Source organism: Ceratotherium simum, chromosome 14, assembly GCF_057802395.1.
Source record: "Ceratotherium simum simum isolate JZ-2026a chromosome 14, ASM5780239v1, whole genome shotgun sequence".
In the NCBI taxonomy this organism is placed as follows: domain Eukaryota; kingdom Metazoa; phylum Chordata; class Mammalia; order Perissodactyla; family Rhinocerotidae; genus Ceratotherium; species Ceratotherium simum.
The window spans coordinates 46,421,107-46,436,295 of NC_141913.1; the positions used below are offsets into that span (position 1 = coordinate 46,421,107).

The 15,189-nt window shown below is 39.7% G+C and overlaps 1 protein-coding gene across 1 annotated transcript in view; it reads right to left on the reverse strand.

The window, feature by feature from the left end:
* ALPK2 (alpha kinase 2) overlaps positions 1 to 15,189 on the reverse strand; it is a 153,056-nt gene that overhangs the window by 131,754 nt on the left and 6,113 nt on the right. The window lies entirely within an intron of this gene.

Below are 15,189 nucleotides of genomic sequence, written 5' to 3' on the forward strand. Positions count from 1 at the left end.
TATTTTATGGATTTTATATTATAAAATATATTTAAACATATTTTATGTTTATATTTATATTAAATTTATATGGATTTTAAAATTTATATGGTGGGGCCAGCCTGGTCGCGCAAGCGGTTAAGTGCGCACACTCTGCTGTGGCGGCCCAGAGTTCGCCGGTTCAGATCCCGGGCGCACACCGACGCACCGCTTGGCAAGCCATGCTGCGGCGGCGTCCCATATAAAGTGGAGGAAGATGGGCACGGATGTTAGCCCAGGGCCAGTCTTCCTCGGAAAAAAAAGAGGAGGATTGGCAGATGTTAGCATAGGGCTGACCTCCTCACAAAAAAAAATAAAATAAAATAAAATTTATATGAAAATGCAATGGAATTAGAATAGCCAAAACAATTTTGAAAAAGAACAAAGTTGGAGGACTTTTACTACATAATTTTAAAGCTTACTAAAAAACCACAGTAATCAATACAGTGTGATAATTGGCACACTACCATAAAGATGAATAGTCTATATAGATGTATCAGAATTGAGAGTCCAGAAATAAACTCTTACATATATGTCAATTGATTTTTGACAAAGGTAACAAGATAATTCAACGAAGGAAAGGATTGTCTTTTCAATAACCGGCGCTGGGACAATTGGATATCTATATGCAAAAAATCTGAACTTTGAAACTTACCTCATACCATACTCAAAAATTAACTCCAAATGAATCATAGACCTAAATGTAAGTGCTACAATGATAAACTTCTAGAGGAAGACATAGGAGAAAATTGTGACTTTGAGTTATGCAAAGAGTTCCTATATATGACACCAAAAGCATGATCCACAAAAGCAAAAATTAGGAAATTGAGTTTCATCAAAATTAAAAATTCTCTTGCTTCAAAAGACATCATTACACATCACAGACTGGGAGAAAATATTTGCAAGTCATATATCTCATAAGGGATTTGTATCCAGAATGTATATGTATATATATATTTTTTAAAAACCTTTTAAACTCAAAAATTGAAAGACAAATAACCTAATTAAAAACTGGGCAAAAGGACCTGAATAGACATCTCACCAAAGAAAATACACAAATGGCTACAAATGGCTACTAAGCACATGAGAGGATGCTCAACATCATTAGTCATTAGGTAAATACAAATTAAAACCACAGCGAGATACCACTACACACCCAGTGGATGGCTATAATAAAAAAGACAGACAATACCAAGTGTCCATGAGGATGTGAAGAAACTGGAACCCTCATACATGCTGGTAGGAATGAAAAATGGGACAGCCACTATGGAAAACAGTTTGCCAGTTTCATAAAACATTAAACATATCCTTACCATATGACTCAGTAATTCCACTCCTAGGAATCTGCCTATGAGAAATGAAAACACATGTCCAAACAAAAACCTGTATGCCAAACACTGGAAACAATCCAAGTGGCCATCAGTCAGTGAATCGATAAAACAAATTATGATACATCCATCCATAAAATTGAATACTATTCAACAATAAAAAAGAAAGGACAACTGATATATGTCTGTTTTTATGCCAGTACCACACTGTTTTGACTATAGCTTTGTAATATAGTTTGAAATCAGGAAGCGTGATGCCTCCAGCTTTGTTCTTCTTTCTCAAGCTTGCTTTGGCTATTCAGGGTCTTTTGTGGGTCCATATGAATTTTAGGACACCTTGGATGAAACTCAAAAACATCATGCCAAGTAAAAGAAGCTAGACGCAAAAGACCACATACTGAATTATTCTAGTTATATGAAATATCTAAAAAAGGCAAATTTATAGAGAGAAAACATATCAGTGGTTTCCTAGGGCTGAGAGTGGGAGAGGGGATTAACTGCGAATGGACATGAGGGAACTTTTTGGGATGATGGAAATGCTCTAAAACTGATTGTGGTAATGGTTGCACAACTATAAATATACTACAAATTGTTAATCATACACTAACAACAGGAGAATTTTATGTAAATTATACTTCAGTAAACCTTTTTTAAAAATAGAATAAAACAATTAATGGATCCCTTGCCTATCCCTTTTTAAAAAATTTATTTGTACTTTATTATTTCTTAATTTTTTTCAGCTTTATTGAGGTATAAATGTACATGGGTTTGCAAATATCTTCTCCCTTTCTATAGGTTGCCTTTTCACTCTATTGTTTCCTTTGCTGTGCAGAAGCTTTTTAGTTTGAAGTAGTCTCATTTGTGTATTTTTGCTTTTGTTGCTGGTGCTTTTGGAGTCATATCCAAGAAATCATTTGCAAGATCAATGTCAAGAAGCTTTTCCACTATGTTTTCTTCTAGGAGTTTTACAGTTTCAGATTTACATTCAAATCTTTAATCCATTTTGAGTTACTTTTTGTATATGGTGAAAGATAAGGGTCCAATTTCATTCTTTTGCATGTGGATATCCAGTTTTCCCAACATTATTTATTGAAGAGACTATCCTTTCCTCATTGTGTGTGCTTGATGCCCTTGTGAAAAATTAGTTAACTGTATACGTGTGGGTTTCTTTCTGAGCTCTCTATTCTGTTCCAATGATCTACGTGTCTGTTTTTATGCCAGTACCACACTGTTTTGACTATAGCTTTGTAATATAGTTTGAAATCAGGAAGCGTGATGCCTCCAGCTTTGTTCTTCTTTCTCAAGCTTGCTTTGGCTATTCAGGGTCTTTTGTGGGTCCATATGAATTTTAGGATTGTTTATTTTGTTTCTGTAAAAAACATCTTTAGGATTTTTATAGAGATTGCATTGAAGTTGCAGATCACTTTGGGTAGTATGGACATTTTAACAGTATTAATTCTTCTAATCCATGAACACAAGATGCCTTTCCATTTATTTGTGTCTGCTTTAATTTCTTTCATCAATGTTTTATAGTTTTCAGTGTACAAGTCTTTCACCTCCTTGGTTAAGTTTATTCCAAAGTATTTTATTCTTTTTGGTGCTATTATAAATGGGATTGTTTCTTAATTTCCTTTTCAGATAGTTCATTGTTGGTGTATAGAAACTCAACTGATCTTTGCATGTTGATTTTTTTTTTTTTTTTTGGTGAGGAAGATCAGCCCTGAGCTAACATCCATGCCAATCCTCCTCTTTTTGCTGAGGAAGACTGGCCCTGAGCTAACATCTATTGCCAATCCTCCTCCTTTTTTTTCCCCCAAAGCCCCAGTAGATAGTTGTATGTCATAGTTGCACATCCTTCTAGTTGCTGTATGTGGGACGCTGCCTCAGCGTGGCCAGAGAAGCGGTGCATCGGTGCATGCCCAGGATCCGAACCCCGGGCCGCCAGTAGTGGACCGTGCGCACTTAACCGCTAAGCCATGGGGCTGGCCCTGCATGTTGATTTTTTATCCTGCAACTTTACTGAATTCGTTTATTAGTTCTAACAGTTTTTTTGAGGAGTCTTTAGGGTTTTCTACATATAAGATCATGTCATCTGCAACCAGAGATAATTTTACTTCCTCCTTTCCAATCTCGATGCCTTTTGTCTGACCTTTATTCTTGAGTCATATCAAAAAGCCTAAGACCTACTTGGTAAATTTGTGACTTTGAATTATTACTTCGGATTTCAATTCCCATGAGCCCAAGAAGTAGATACCTAGTGAATAAATCCTCCTGAACATGATATTCCTCATGACAGATACCCAGAGAGCCAAAAGTCTAAGACAAGAATTATCACCAGCCACCTCGTGTGACACTTGCTCGGGTGACAGTGTTATTATGCTGCTCCCTTATGTAACAAGACAACACATGAGCCTGTCCTCCAACGAATGTAAAGGTGGCAGGGGAAACAGTGCACTCTGAGGAGTTCTGTAACTCTTTTACACCTGTTACCTGCTGGTCAGCTAGCCCTGAAGACTTGAATGCCCAAGCTTCTGCATTAATAACATTAATTTTAAAAGCATAGTAAAACTTACCTGATCTTAAGTCAGGTTTTTTGGCAAAATATTATGCCTCCTGATCCTACCATTTACTTTTATAGTTACATGGTCAGTTAAGAGACCAATCAATTCTAACTGATAAATCAGCAGGAAAAGTATAAGTTCCTTACCTGGAGCAAAATTTCACAAAGGAGGTTCCCTCCAACTCACAGCTTTCTGAAACACCGTCTATCCCCAGTGCCCTCTCTCCCTTTCTCGAACTCCAAAGTCCTGTCCAAGCCTCATGCAGTTAGATCCCCTTCGTGGTGTAAAAGATTCACGGGGCTGAGCTCTGGGCTCAGTTTTGCCAGCCCAGCAAACTCCCATCTTTGCTGCCCCCATGAGAGGACTTGTGACTACCCCCTTGAAAACATGGCCCTTCTTTCTCTTTATATTTCACAGCCCTCTTTCTCATATGTTGTCCAAACCTGTCTTCCTGAGGACAAAAAGAGAACTTTATTCCAGGGTGAAAAACTATCTCGATCTGCAAGTGTGGGTGCATGTGATAGTAATAATATAACATAACATAAGAACCCGTTAACATGTTAGCACTTCTCCATATTCATTTCTTTTATGAGTATTAATTTGAGTCCACTTTATTCTGCCTACCTCCTCCCACCCCCGAGTGATGGGACCACAGCAATAGCCTACCAACTTCCTCTTTCCAGGTCTGCCACCATCACCACCACTTCCCAGCACCACAGCCACCACCAACTGAGGCTGCCAGCAGACAGCCATTGGACCAATCTTCTAGGAACACTGTTGTTTTTCATAACTCCCTTGACTATAAATCTTCTGGGATTCCCCATCATCAATGAAATAAAGCTAAAACACCTCAGCCTGACATTCCTAAGTCTTCTATTGTCCTGTGATGAAGCCAACCCAGAAGAAAATTCTGAAGAAAATGTAGGTCCTGTTTCTGGATTATTCTGCTCTTCTGTTGGGAGGGTGCAGGCCTTGAATTCAGACATTCATCCTGCCCAGATTCCTCAACTTATCTTATTCCTCAGTTTCAGCCATACTCTCACCTCAGTCCATTGGTAACGTGTATGGATCAGAGCTTCATCAACGACATAGATTGTCAGTGGCATATGTCGTCAGCACCTCAGAGACTTCTCAAACAAAATATATTTTATACTGGCATTAAGCCGGACTGTCCAAGAGCTCATTCCCAGGACCATAATATCTGATTCATAGGCAGAAATGCTTTCACTGAACTCTGCTCTTCCCCTATAGGCACTCTGCATCCCAACTAGGCCCATCTCTTTGTTTTTCCCCAAACTCTCTATATTAATCTTTCCTGTCATATCTTTGCTGACACCTGTTCTTCCACCTCCTTCATGGCTCAACTTCAGGGGCACCCTCCTCCTGGCAGCTCCAAACCCAACAGTACTGCACCGCCATCTTTGAACTCATATGTCACTCATTTGTTTTGGTACTGTGAGTTCCCTGAATTCTTAAAATCAGTGGGGATGGTGGGAATTTTTCAGAGAATACTGGGCAGGAAGACATTCTCCTGAGTTTTCTTCTTGTATTTTTATGGTTTCATTTTTTAAAAATATTATCTAAATCTTTGATACACTTGGAACTTGTTTTGGTGTAATGCATGAGTTAAGGAAACAATTTTTTTCCCATTTGTCTCAACACCCAGTTAGTCAAAATCAAATTTTCTTCACTGACTCAAAATGCCATCTTCATTATAATTTAAGTTCTCATCTACTTTAGGTCTCTTTTTTGGTTCTGTATTCCCTTTCACTGATCTGCCTATCCATCTGCTGATGTAAAACCATTTTAGTACTTATGGCTTTTTAAATCTATTTTGATATTTGATAGGGCTGGTCATTTCTTATTACTCTTGTTTTGCAAAAACTTCCTGGTTGTTATCTGTTTACTTTTCCATATGAACTTTATAATCATCTTGTCTGGTCTCCCTCCACCATATTCCTGTTGGTGACGTTATCAGATCTGAATTTCAAAAAGATCATTCTGGCTACAGTGTGAAGAACAAGCGTGCTCGAGGGAAGACCAACAAGAAGTGCTATTGCCAGAGTTCACAAGAGAGATGAGGGTAACTTGGACTAGGATGGCAGCAGTAGAGATGGAAAGAAAATGGGATCAAAGGTAAGGAGAAATACAAATTGGCAGGACTTCGTGATGAATGTGATTTGAAAGTTTAGGAAGAAGTAAGTGGTTTTCTAGTCTCGCCTGGAACAACTCTGGGATTTAGTCCAGTTCTAGAAAGGCCCCAATCTGGATCAATCCAAGGATACAGGGTTAGTTTTGGAGTTGTCCTGAAAATCAGGGTCCTCTTGGGAAAAGAACTGGAGCTCTTCTCTAATGAGATATCATGGGTTCAGACAGATACCCCAAAGTGAATTGCCTCCCCCCACCACGCCTTGTGCCAGGAAAACCAAACCAGTTTCTAGAGCATTTCACAGGCTGTGGGGGTGTACCCATGACCTCAAACCTCATGGTTCTAAATGGCAGTTGTGTATTCTGAGACATTCTGTCACATCACATTTGGGGCCTGCAGAGCCAATTTGTGGTTAGTGAAGAAAAAATATGATACCTCGAAAGTTTTCCTTTCTTCATTTCCTCAAAAAGTTAAATTACCATAAGATTCCATTCCTAGGTATACACCTGAAAGAACTGAAAGTAGGAGCCAAAGAGATCCCTGTATACCAATATTCATAGCAGCATTATTCACAATAGCCAAAAGGTGGAAACAGTCCAAATGTCCATCAAAAGATGAATGGATAACCAAAATGTGCTATATATATACAATGGAATATTATTCAGCCTTAAAAAGGAATGACATTCTGATACATGCTAAAATATGGATGAACGCAGAAAGCATTATGCTAAGTGAAATAAGACAGAAACAAAGGGACAAATGTTGTATGATTCCACTTACATAAGGTACACAGAATAGGCAAATTTATAGAAACAGGAAGTAGAACAGAGGTTACCAGGGCCTAGGGGAGGGGAAGACGGGGAGTTATTATCAAATGGATATAGAGTTTCTGTTTGGGATGATGAAAAATTTTTGGGGCTAGGCATGCTGGTTGCACAACACTGAGAACTTAATGCCACTGAATTGTATGCTTAAAAATGGTTAAATAGTAAATTTTATGTTATGTTTATTTTACCAAAATAAAAAAGAATATATTTTCTAAAACTTTTCTTATGAAAGACTGTGTCATGATAGAGGCACCTCCTCTCCCACTGAGACAAATTATGATCACGTGATCATGGCTATCAGTCATATTAGCTCTCTGAGACGTAGGTATTACAGAGTAGGCAATACATTTTCTCACCCAAAACAATGCAAAATATTTTGGGAAACAAACTATATAACCTGCATCTCCGGAAATCCCCTCCCAAGTGGCTAACCACAAAGGGAGGAAACAACAGGGTGAAACCAAAAGTTTACAGTCAAAACTTAGAGTCCATGTTATATCATTCTTTACTAGATAAACGCAGTGCAAATGTGCATTCAGGAATGACACGATTGGAGCATTTAAGCTTCTTTGCCTTAGTCTTTCTTTATTCCATATTTTAGGGACATTCTCGTCCCCAAATGTCTTTTGAAGCAAGTAGGTGTAAAGCATTCAATTAAACAGGAGCTATTTAAAACTCACTTGACAAATCACCTGAATATTAAGTCACCAGAATTAGGCAGTATCCATTGAAGAGCTCTGAGGACAGTGTGGGGGACGAGGGGGAATCCCCCTCTGCCCCTTCCCTTAAGGTTCTTATGGCTGGCCAAATAATTAACAAGACAGGTTAGCAGGAGAAAATAATACCAAGTTTAATAACATGTATACATGGGAGAAAGCAGGGACACTGCGTTTCTCCACACAATAGCAGAAATTCTCGTCTTAAATACCATGTTCAGCCAATGACAAAGGAGGATGTTGGGGGTGGGGAGAGTCAGTTACAGGAGATTACCACTAACGCGCAGTAAACAAGAGTAAGGTTATTACGCAGATTTAAGGCCTCACCTTCCACATTGATAAGTTTCTAGAAATGAGGTCATCCCCCCTCTTCCCAATACAGAGAGGGAGATACCTTTACAAATGGGGATCTCCCTTATAAATGTAAATGTTTGTCTGGCAACTCCTCAAAGGGCCATCCAGAGAATGTGGCCAGAGAGACATAAGATGGGCTTGTTGGTGCCTTTTCTATTGTAACATCTATTTTACATTATATTACAGCCATCAGATAGAAGATCTGTTCCAGGAAGGAGTTACTATGTCAAATTCTTTAGGCAGTTAGTGGGGGAGGTCAAATGTCCATAAGAGAAAACAATCCAGGTAAAGAGATATATTTCAGGGTGGCCAAATCTTGATCTCCCACAACAGCTAGGAATGAAGTTGAGTTACTAGTGGTCAAACTGATGTTACAAATTACCCTGAGCTAAAGGCTGTCAAGCTGCCAATACGACTTCCATGCAAAATAAATAACTGTTCCAGACGACAGCCTTGGTAGAATCAGTCATAAAATGTAGGAACATCTAAATGCAATAATAACCAATCCATAGAGTGAATAGTAACATGGTATCCAGAAAAAGGAAAGCATAATTCATTAATGTCCTGCAAATAAGCAGATGTAAATTATTTACAGTGATAAATTTTTTTGGCAAAATTTTCCTAAAAGTGAATTTTTCTAGACACATAGTCATCATGAGATTAAAGAACGTGCAAGGGTTCAGTGTTGGCTCAATGATAGTAAATGAAGAGTAGCAATAAAGGGAAACGCTTCTAAAGGAAGAAAGGTAATAGCCCTTCCAAGTCATTGCTATATATAATGAAGACGTGTGAGCTTTAAAATCTACAAGTTTGTGGATATCAGTGAGCTTGGGAAAATGCCAAGTTAAGGAAGATAAATGTAACATGATGTTAAAATGAAATGTTCAGCTAAGGCCCCTGAAACAGACACCACATTCTAAAAAGGTACAAAATTACTTAAATGCAGGATTTACCAAACAGATGATATTAAAAGAAAAAGAAAATACCCATTACACACCTATTAGAATGGCCAAAATCTGGAACACTGACAATACCAAATGTTGGCCAGGTTGTGGAGCAACAGGAATTCTCATTCATTGCTAACAGGAACGCAAAAGAGCGCAGCCACTTTGGAAGACAGTTTGGAGGTTTCTTACAAAACTAAATATACTCATACCATATAATCCAGCAATCATGCTCCTTGGCATTTACCCAAAGGAGTTGAAAACTTAGGTGCACACAAAAACCTGCACATGGATGTTTATAGCAGCTTTATTCATAATTGCCAAAACTTGGAAGCAACCAAGATGTCCTTCAGTAGGTGAATGGATAAATAAACTGTGGTACGTCCAGGCAATGAAATATTCAGTGTGAAAAAGAATGAGCTATCAGCCCTGGAAAGACATGGAGGAAGCTTAAGTGCATATTACTACGTGAAAGAACCCAATCTGAAAAGGCTACATACTGTATGATTCCAATGATAAGACATTCTGGAAAAGGCAAAACTATGGAGACAATAAAAAGATCAGCGGTTGCCAAGGATGAGATAAAGGGAATGAACAGATGGAGCACAGAGAATTTTTAGGGCAGCGAAAATACTCTGTATTATATTGTAATAATAGATATACATCATTATACCTTTGTCTAAACTCATAGAATGTACAACACCAAGAGTGAATTTCAAGATAAACTATGGACTTTTGGTGATTATGATGTGACAATGTAGGTTCATCAGTTGTAACAAATGTATCATTCTGGTGCATGATGTTGATAACAGGGGAGGCAATATATGTGTGGGGACAAGGGGTATATGGGAAATCTATGTATCTTCCTCTCAATTTTGGCGTAAACCTAAAACTGCTTTAAGAAAATGAAGTCTAAAAAATAGTATGAATTGATTTGTTTATCCACTTGGAAAATAAAATAATTATTTTTAAAAACCTCTACTGGGTGTTGTACTAGTTAAAACATCTACAGAAAGTTGTGAAGTTAGACAGTACCTAGAAGGACAAATTGGGGGTAAGGTGAAGACATTTGAGATTCAACAGATGCAAAAAAAAAAAAAAAAAAAAATGCCTTCTGGGAGCTTCCCTTATCTGACTAAAAGCAGTAACTTCTGGGAAATAAGGCTGCCATAAACTCCTCCTTAGGGTAAATCCACTCCCAGAAAGGAGAATGTGAATAAAAGACACCCCAAATCCCTTATCCAGGGGACTATTATGATGCTGAAGAAGATGGAAAGACCGTTCATACTGATGTAGACAAACATTATCACGAACTTTCTTATCTCCCATCTGTTCTCCTAAAAACCCATTTGCCCTTCCTAAAGAAACCTATTTGTTCTTCCCTAAGAAGGCTTTTCTCCCCTCTCCCTTTCTTCTATTAAATTAGTTATATAATGCTTTAAGCGTTTAAGGAGCCAGCTACTTCCTTTGATGGTTCCCCTGTAAAGTCAAAATAAACCTTTCCTCCTGTTAATCTGCCTTTAGTCTGTATAATTTGCAGGCCCCAGGTAATAAACGGAAGAGGGTAGAGGAAAAGGGTTTTTTTCCCTCCCCTCCAGCAAAAAGGGGAATTTGTTGGCTCAGCCAACTGAACTTCGGGAAAGGTGGATGTGAGCTGGGCCTCAGGGATGACCACAACCAGGGACTAGAACACCACCAATCCTTTCTTCATCTCTCATTTCTGCTTCTCTCAATGTATCAGTCACTTTCTCCCACCACGGACTAGCTTCTTCCACATAGCCAGTGAGGACATGGCCACCAAACAGCTCAGATTCATACTTCACAGCTTTGCCACCTGAGATAGCCTGAGACCCTCTTCATCTGGTTGGAGGTCAGAAATCCCCAGGACTGGCCAAGCTTGGGGAACATGCCTACCTCTAGCCAATCACTGAGTTAAGGAAGCAGAACGGTAAGAAACCAGGGCTTCCATTGAACCACTCATTGGGAAGCAATATTTCTGAGAAGAGTGCTACTCTAGGCAGACAAAACAGTAACCATCCACTGCACAATCCTTCCAAACAGCATTGTGAAGACCTTAGAAAAACAGTCAGGCCACCTACATGGCTTCCTTGGCATCCTGAATCCTCATCTCTTGGTCATCCTGAATCCCCAGATTTCACCACTAATACTGGGTTGGCAGGAGTGGGTGGGGAGCAGTAGATTACTGCCCTGAATCACAGCCAGTCATCTGCAGCCTTTTTTAGCTTGTCAGTCAATACTCAGCTCCCAGAGGGCAGGACCCTTCTCTATTCTATCCCGCTTCATTCAGACAATTTCTGGAACAATGTTGACCAGTATTCAAGACTCCCACTGTCTCTACTACATTGCTCCTAAGTCTTCCCCTACTCTGTACTCCCTTGATTCAGTGTTATTCGTCTTAAAAACTCACACCCCAGACTAAACTGTGCCATGCTCCTCTTTGGAGTGGATCTTGGATTATCAAATTATCAAATAATGGTAATGGGGAGGGGGTGAAGATCACCCCTTGTTCCCCACTCTCTGCCCACTGCCAGCTCTGTCTTCATCCCCCTCTCAGCTTGGTTCCCCTTCTGCTGAGACCCACCCTGCACTGTTACCCATAAAAGAATGGAGAGAAGTGTCTCTACACTTGTGAAGATGTGTGCCACGCCCTTCAAAGCTTTAAGGAGATAAATTTAGACATAAAACAGGAAGTATTTCTCTATGTGGCTGAGAGAGATCTAAGAGACGTTATTGCCCCAAGATAGTTTAAAGCTGAAGTGTAGGGGAGAAGTTCTCAAATTTGACCATAGATCAGAATCACCTGGAGGGCTTGTTATGCCTTGCTATGCCAACATATTGTTGGGCCCATCCCCAGACTTTCTATTCAGTAGGTTTGGGGTGGGGCCTGAGAATCTGCATTTCTAAAAAGCTGATGCTGTTGGTCCAGGGACCACACTTTGAAAACTACTATGATAGAGGTTCAAGGAGAGACAGAATACCTCTCTAGGCCACAGGGCTCCTGTCTGAAATTGAAGGTGTTGGGTTAGGTCAGCTAAGGTGCTCTTTAGGGCTGACATTCCATGATTATAGTGTTAAACAGGTGACTACACATGTACTTGTGGCAAGCTATTCTCATTATTATGAAACAATTATTGGTTATCTTTATTAAGATACCATAAAAATTTCCAGGAGCTTCAGAGTTCTGATCTATATAGCCTCACTAAAACCTCAAAAGCCATTATTAAATTTTATTAAATAAAACCTCATTAAAATCATTAAAGTCACTTAGTGAAAAGCTTAAATTATGGAATATTTTAAATAAATGCCCTTTTACTCATAATTTCAACTAGACTCCTACAAAAATGTTTCAAAGAAAAGTTTTCATTGACATTGCTTTACAGAACAAATTAATAATTAGCATATAAAGATGGCACATAACGAACGTTTAAAGGCCTTAATTATGATTTAAACTGTTGGTCAGCTAAACATGTACCTTCTTCTCCCCTTTCCCCCAACAAATAAATATTACTCACATTTTAATTTAATACTGTGTCTATTCTCCTGAAATAGCCATGCCTATTCTCAACATCTAATTTTAGCATATAACATGTTACAAGTTGAACTGTCAGGCATTTAAATATTGCCCCTCTGCCCTACACAAATAAATCTTATTTGCATGTTAGTTTGCTTAACTCGAAGTATTCCACAATCCTGGAGCGGCAGAGATCATCCCCCAAGGCTAGTCTTTGATCATGTGCTCTCCTCCCTCTGGGACCTAATGCCCTTCCACTCAGAACCTCAAGATTGAAGGGGACTTAGAAAGCGTCTAGTCCACACCCCCCATTTGACCCACCAATGTGTCCTCGGGGTACCACGCTGAGGAATTCCCAGACTCTGAATGGACAGCCCTAGCAATCAGGAGCTTTGAATCAATTCTTGGCAAATAACACCTTGTGAAGAGCCTGCTAAGGTCCCTCCATAAGTAACCCCATGAAACTGAGGACAGGTCACCTCCGGAGGCATAGAGCAGAGCCAGCACAAACGTATTTTACCACCTTTCTTCCTGAGTGTGCCCACCTGAAAGGGTTAACATCGTTAACCAGCAATGGTCATGGTGGTCACGTGTTTTAAAAAATATAAATTATACCATTATTACCCAGGAAATAATCATTCCTTCATTGGTCAGATTCCTTTAACTCTCTGACACCACCATTCCTAATCCTAGAAGGTTATTTCTCTTTCCTCTTGGTCTATCTCTAGGCCTTCGATAAAAGTCTCTAGAAAACTACTGAACGACACACACCAACAATGCAGAAATCCTAAGGTTCAAAACCTTGCTTTGTCAATTTTTCATGTTTGTATAATTTATCTCCTCAACAAGATCATAGACTCCTAGAAAATATGGGTTCTGTTTTATATTTTGTGTCCCTTATCAGCTGTCTGAAGGGATAGCCAGGGGCCGGCCCCGTGGCTTAGCGGTTAAGCGCACGCGCTCCGCTGCTGGCGGCCCGAGTTCGGATCCCGGGCGTGTACCAACTCACTGCTTCTCCGCGTCCCACATACAGCAACTAGAAGGACGTGCAGCTATGACATACAACTATCTACTGGGGTTTTGGGGAAAAAATAAATAAATAAATAAAATTAATAAAAAAAAAAAGGGATAGCCAGGATCTGGAATCCTGAATCTCCTTGCCAATGTCGGCTTGGTTCCCAAGGGATGTATATATGGAAGAAGGGCACATTATGTAGGGGACATTGCAGGCAAGTGTACTCTCTTTACCACTAGGTAAGTCATCAGCCAAAATCCTTATGGTAGATGCTGCCTTGATGAGATGGCATATACTAATGGGGAACCACTACTTTACCTCAAGGCCTAAAGCAGAGCTGGCCTCATCTGCTCTCTCCATATTTCCTGTCTTTGAGGTGCCGCCCTGATCTCACATTGCCTTTCAGCTGTATGTCTAATCCCCACCTCACCCCTGGTCTAGTTGCCTTGGTTCCACGGGGCTAGGGCTAGGGCAAGATATTCCAAAACAAGATGGCAGGATGCAACAGGACCTAATAAGCAGAATGAGCCAGCATTTATACAGAAGAACAGAATACAAATACAATACAAATACCAAGGATAAAAGATTGGCTGAAGGTAAGTCAGGATCAATCAGAGGATGGTGTATGTCTACCATCTCGATGGTCCTTTAAAGGTAAACTGGCTAATTCTTCATGCATCAGCTCTATGGTCCCTTGACTGGGATACTCTTAACAGCCCTAGCTCTTTGGAACCCTGGCTGACCAGGTCAGCTCTGAGCCCTTCCTGGGGAGGGAGAGGAATTCAAATGGGGATTGGGGCTAGAGTGGGAGCAATGCCCATATTAAAAGCTGGTAGGAGCTAGATGCCTAGAAGAAGAATAAAGAGGCTTTCTCCCTTAAGAGTAAGCCTTATAGATCAATCTTCACTCCTTTCTCCTAGGCCCTCTACTGGTCTTCTTTGCTTCTCCCATTTTAAACATTCTGACTCAAAGAGAAAGAATCAAGTGGCCTTAGACAATTTGGCCCTTTGACTCTCATCAGAAGTCCCTCCCGCACCATGCCCTTGACTTCATCATTGACATACAGAAATATTCATTCTCCAGAAGTGGAATGAAAGGTAGAGATCCTGGCCTTTCCCTAGAGCAATGGTTCTCACCTTGCCTTACATATTAGAATCATATGGGGAATTAAGAAAAAAATCTCAATGATCAGGCAGCATCCCTAAGCCAATTAAATAAGAATCTTGGGTGTGAGACCTAGACATGAGTGTAATTTAAAACTCCCCAAATGATTCCAATGTACAGTCAAGGCTCAGCACCACTGCCCTGGAGATTAAGCATCCCTTCTCAAGCCTAGCTGTACATTAGAATCACTCGAGGGACTTTAAAAACTACTGTTGCCTGGGCCCCACCACAGACCAATTAAAATCAGAGTCTCTGGGGACTGTGGCCCAGGTTATCAGTATGTTTTTAAGGTTCCCAGGGTGATTCTTTTTGTATGTGGTAAACTATGGATAACAAAAAGTTTACCATTTTAACCATTTTTAAGTACGATTCAGTGGCATTAAGTACATTCACAATGTTGTGCAGCCATTGCCACTATCCATTTCTAGAACTTTTTCATCATCCCAAACAGAAACTGTATCCATTAAACAATAACTTCCCATTCTCCTCTCCCCACAGGCTCTGGTAACCTCTATTCTACTTTTTATCTCTATGAATTTGTCTCTTTTAGGTACCTCATATAAGTGGAGTTATACAGTATT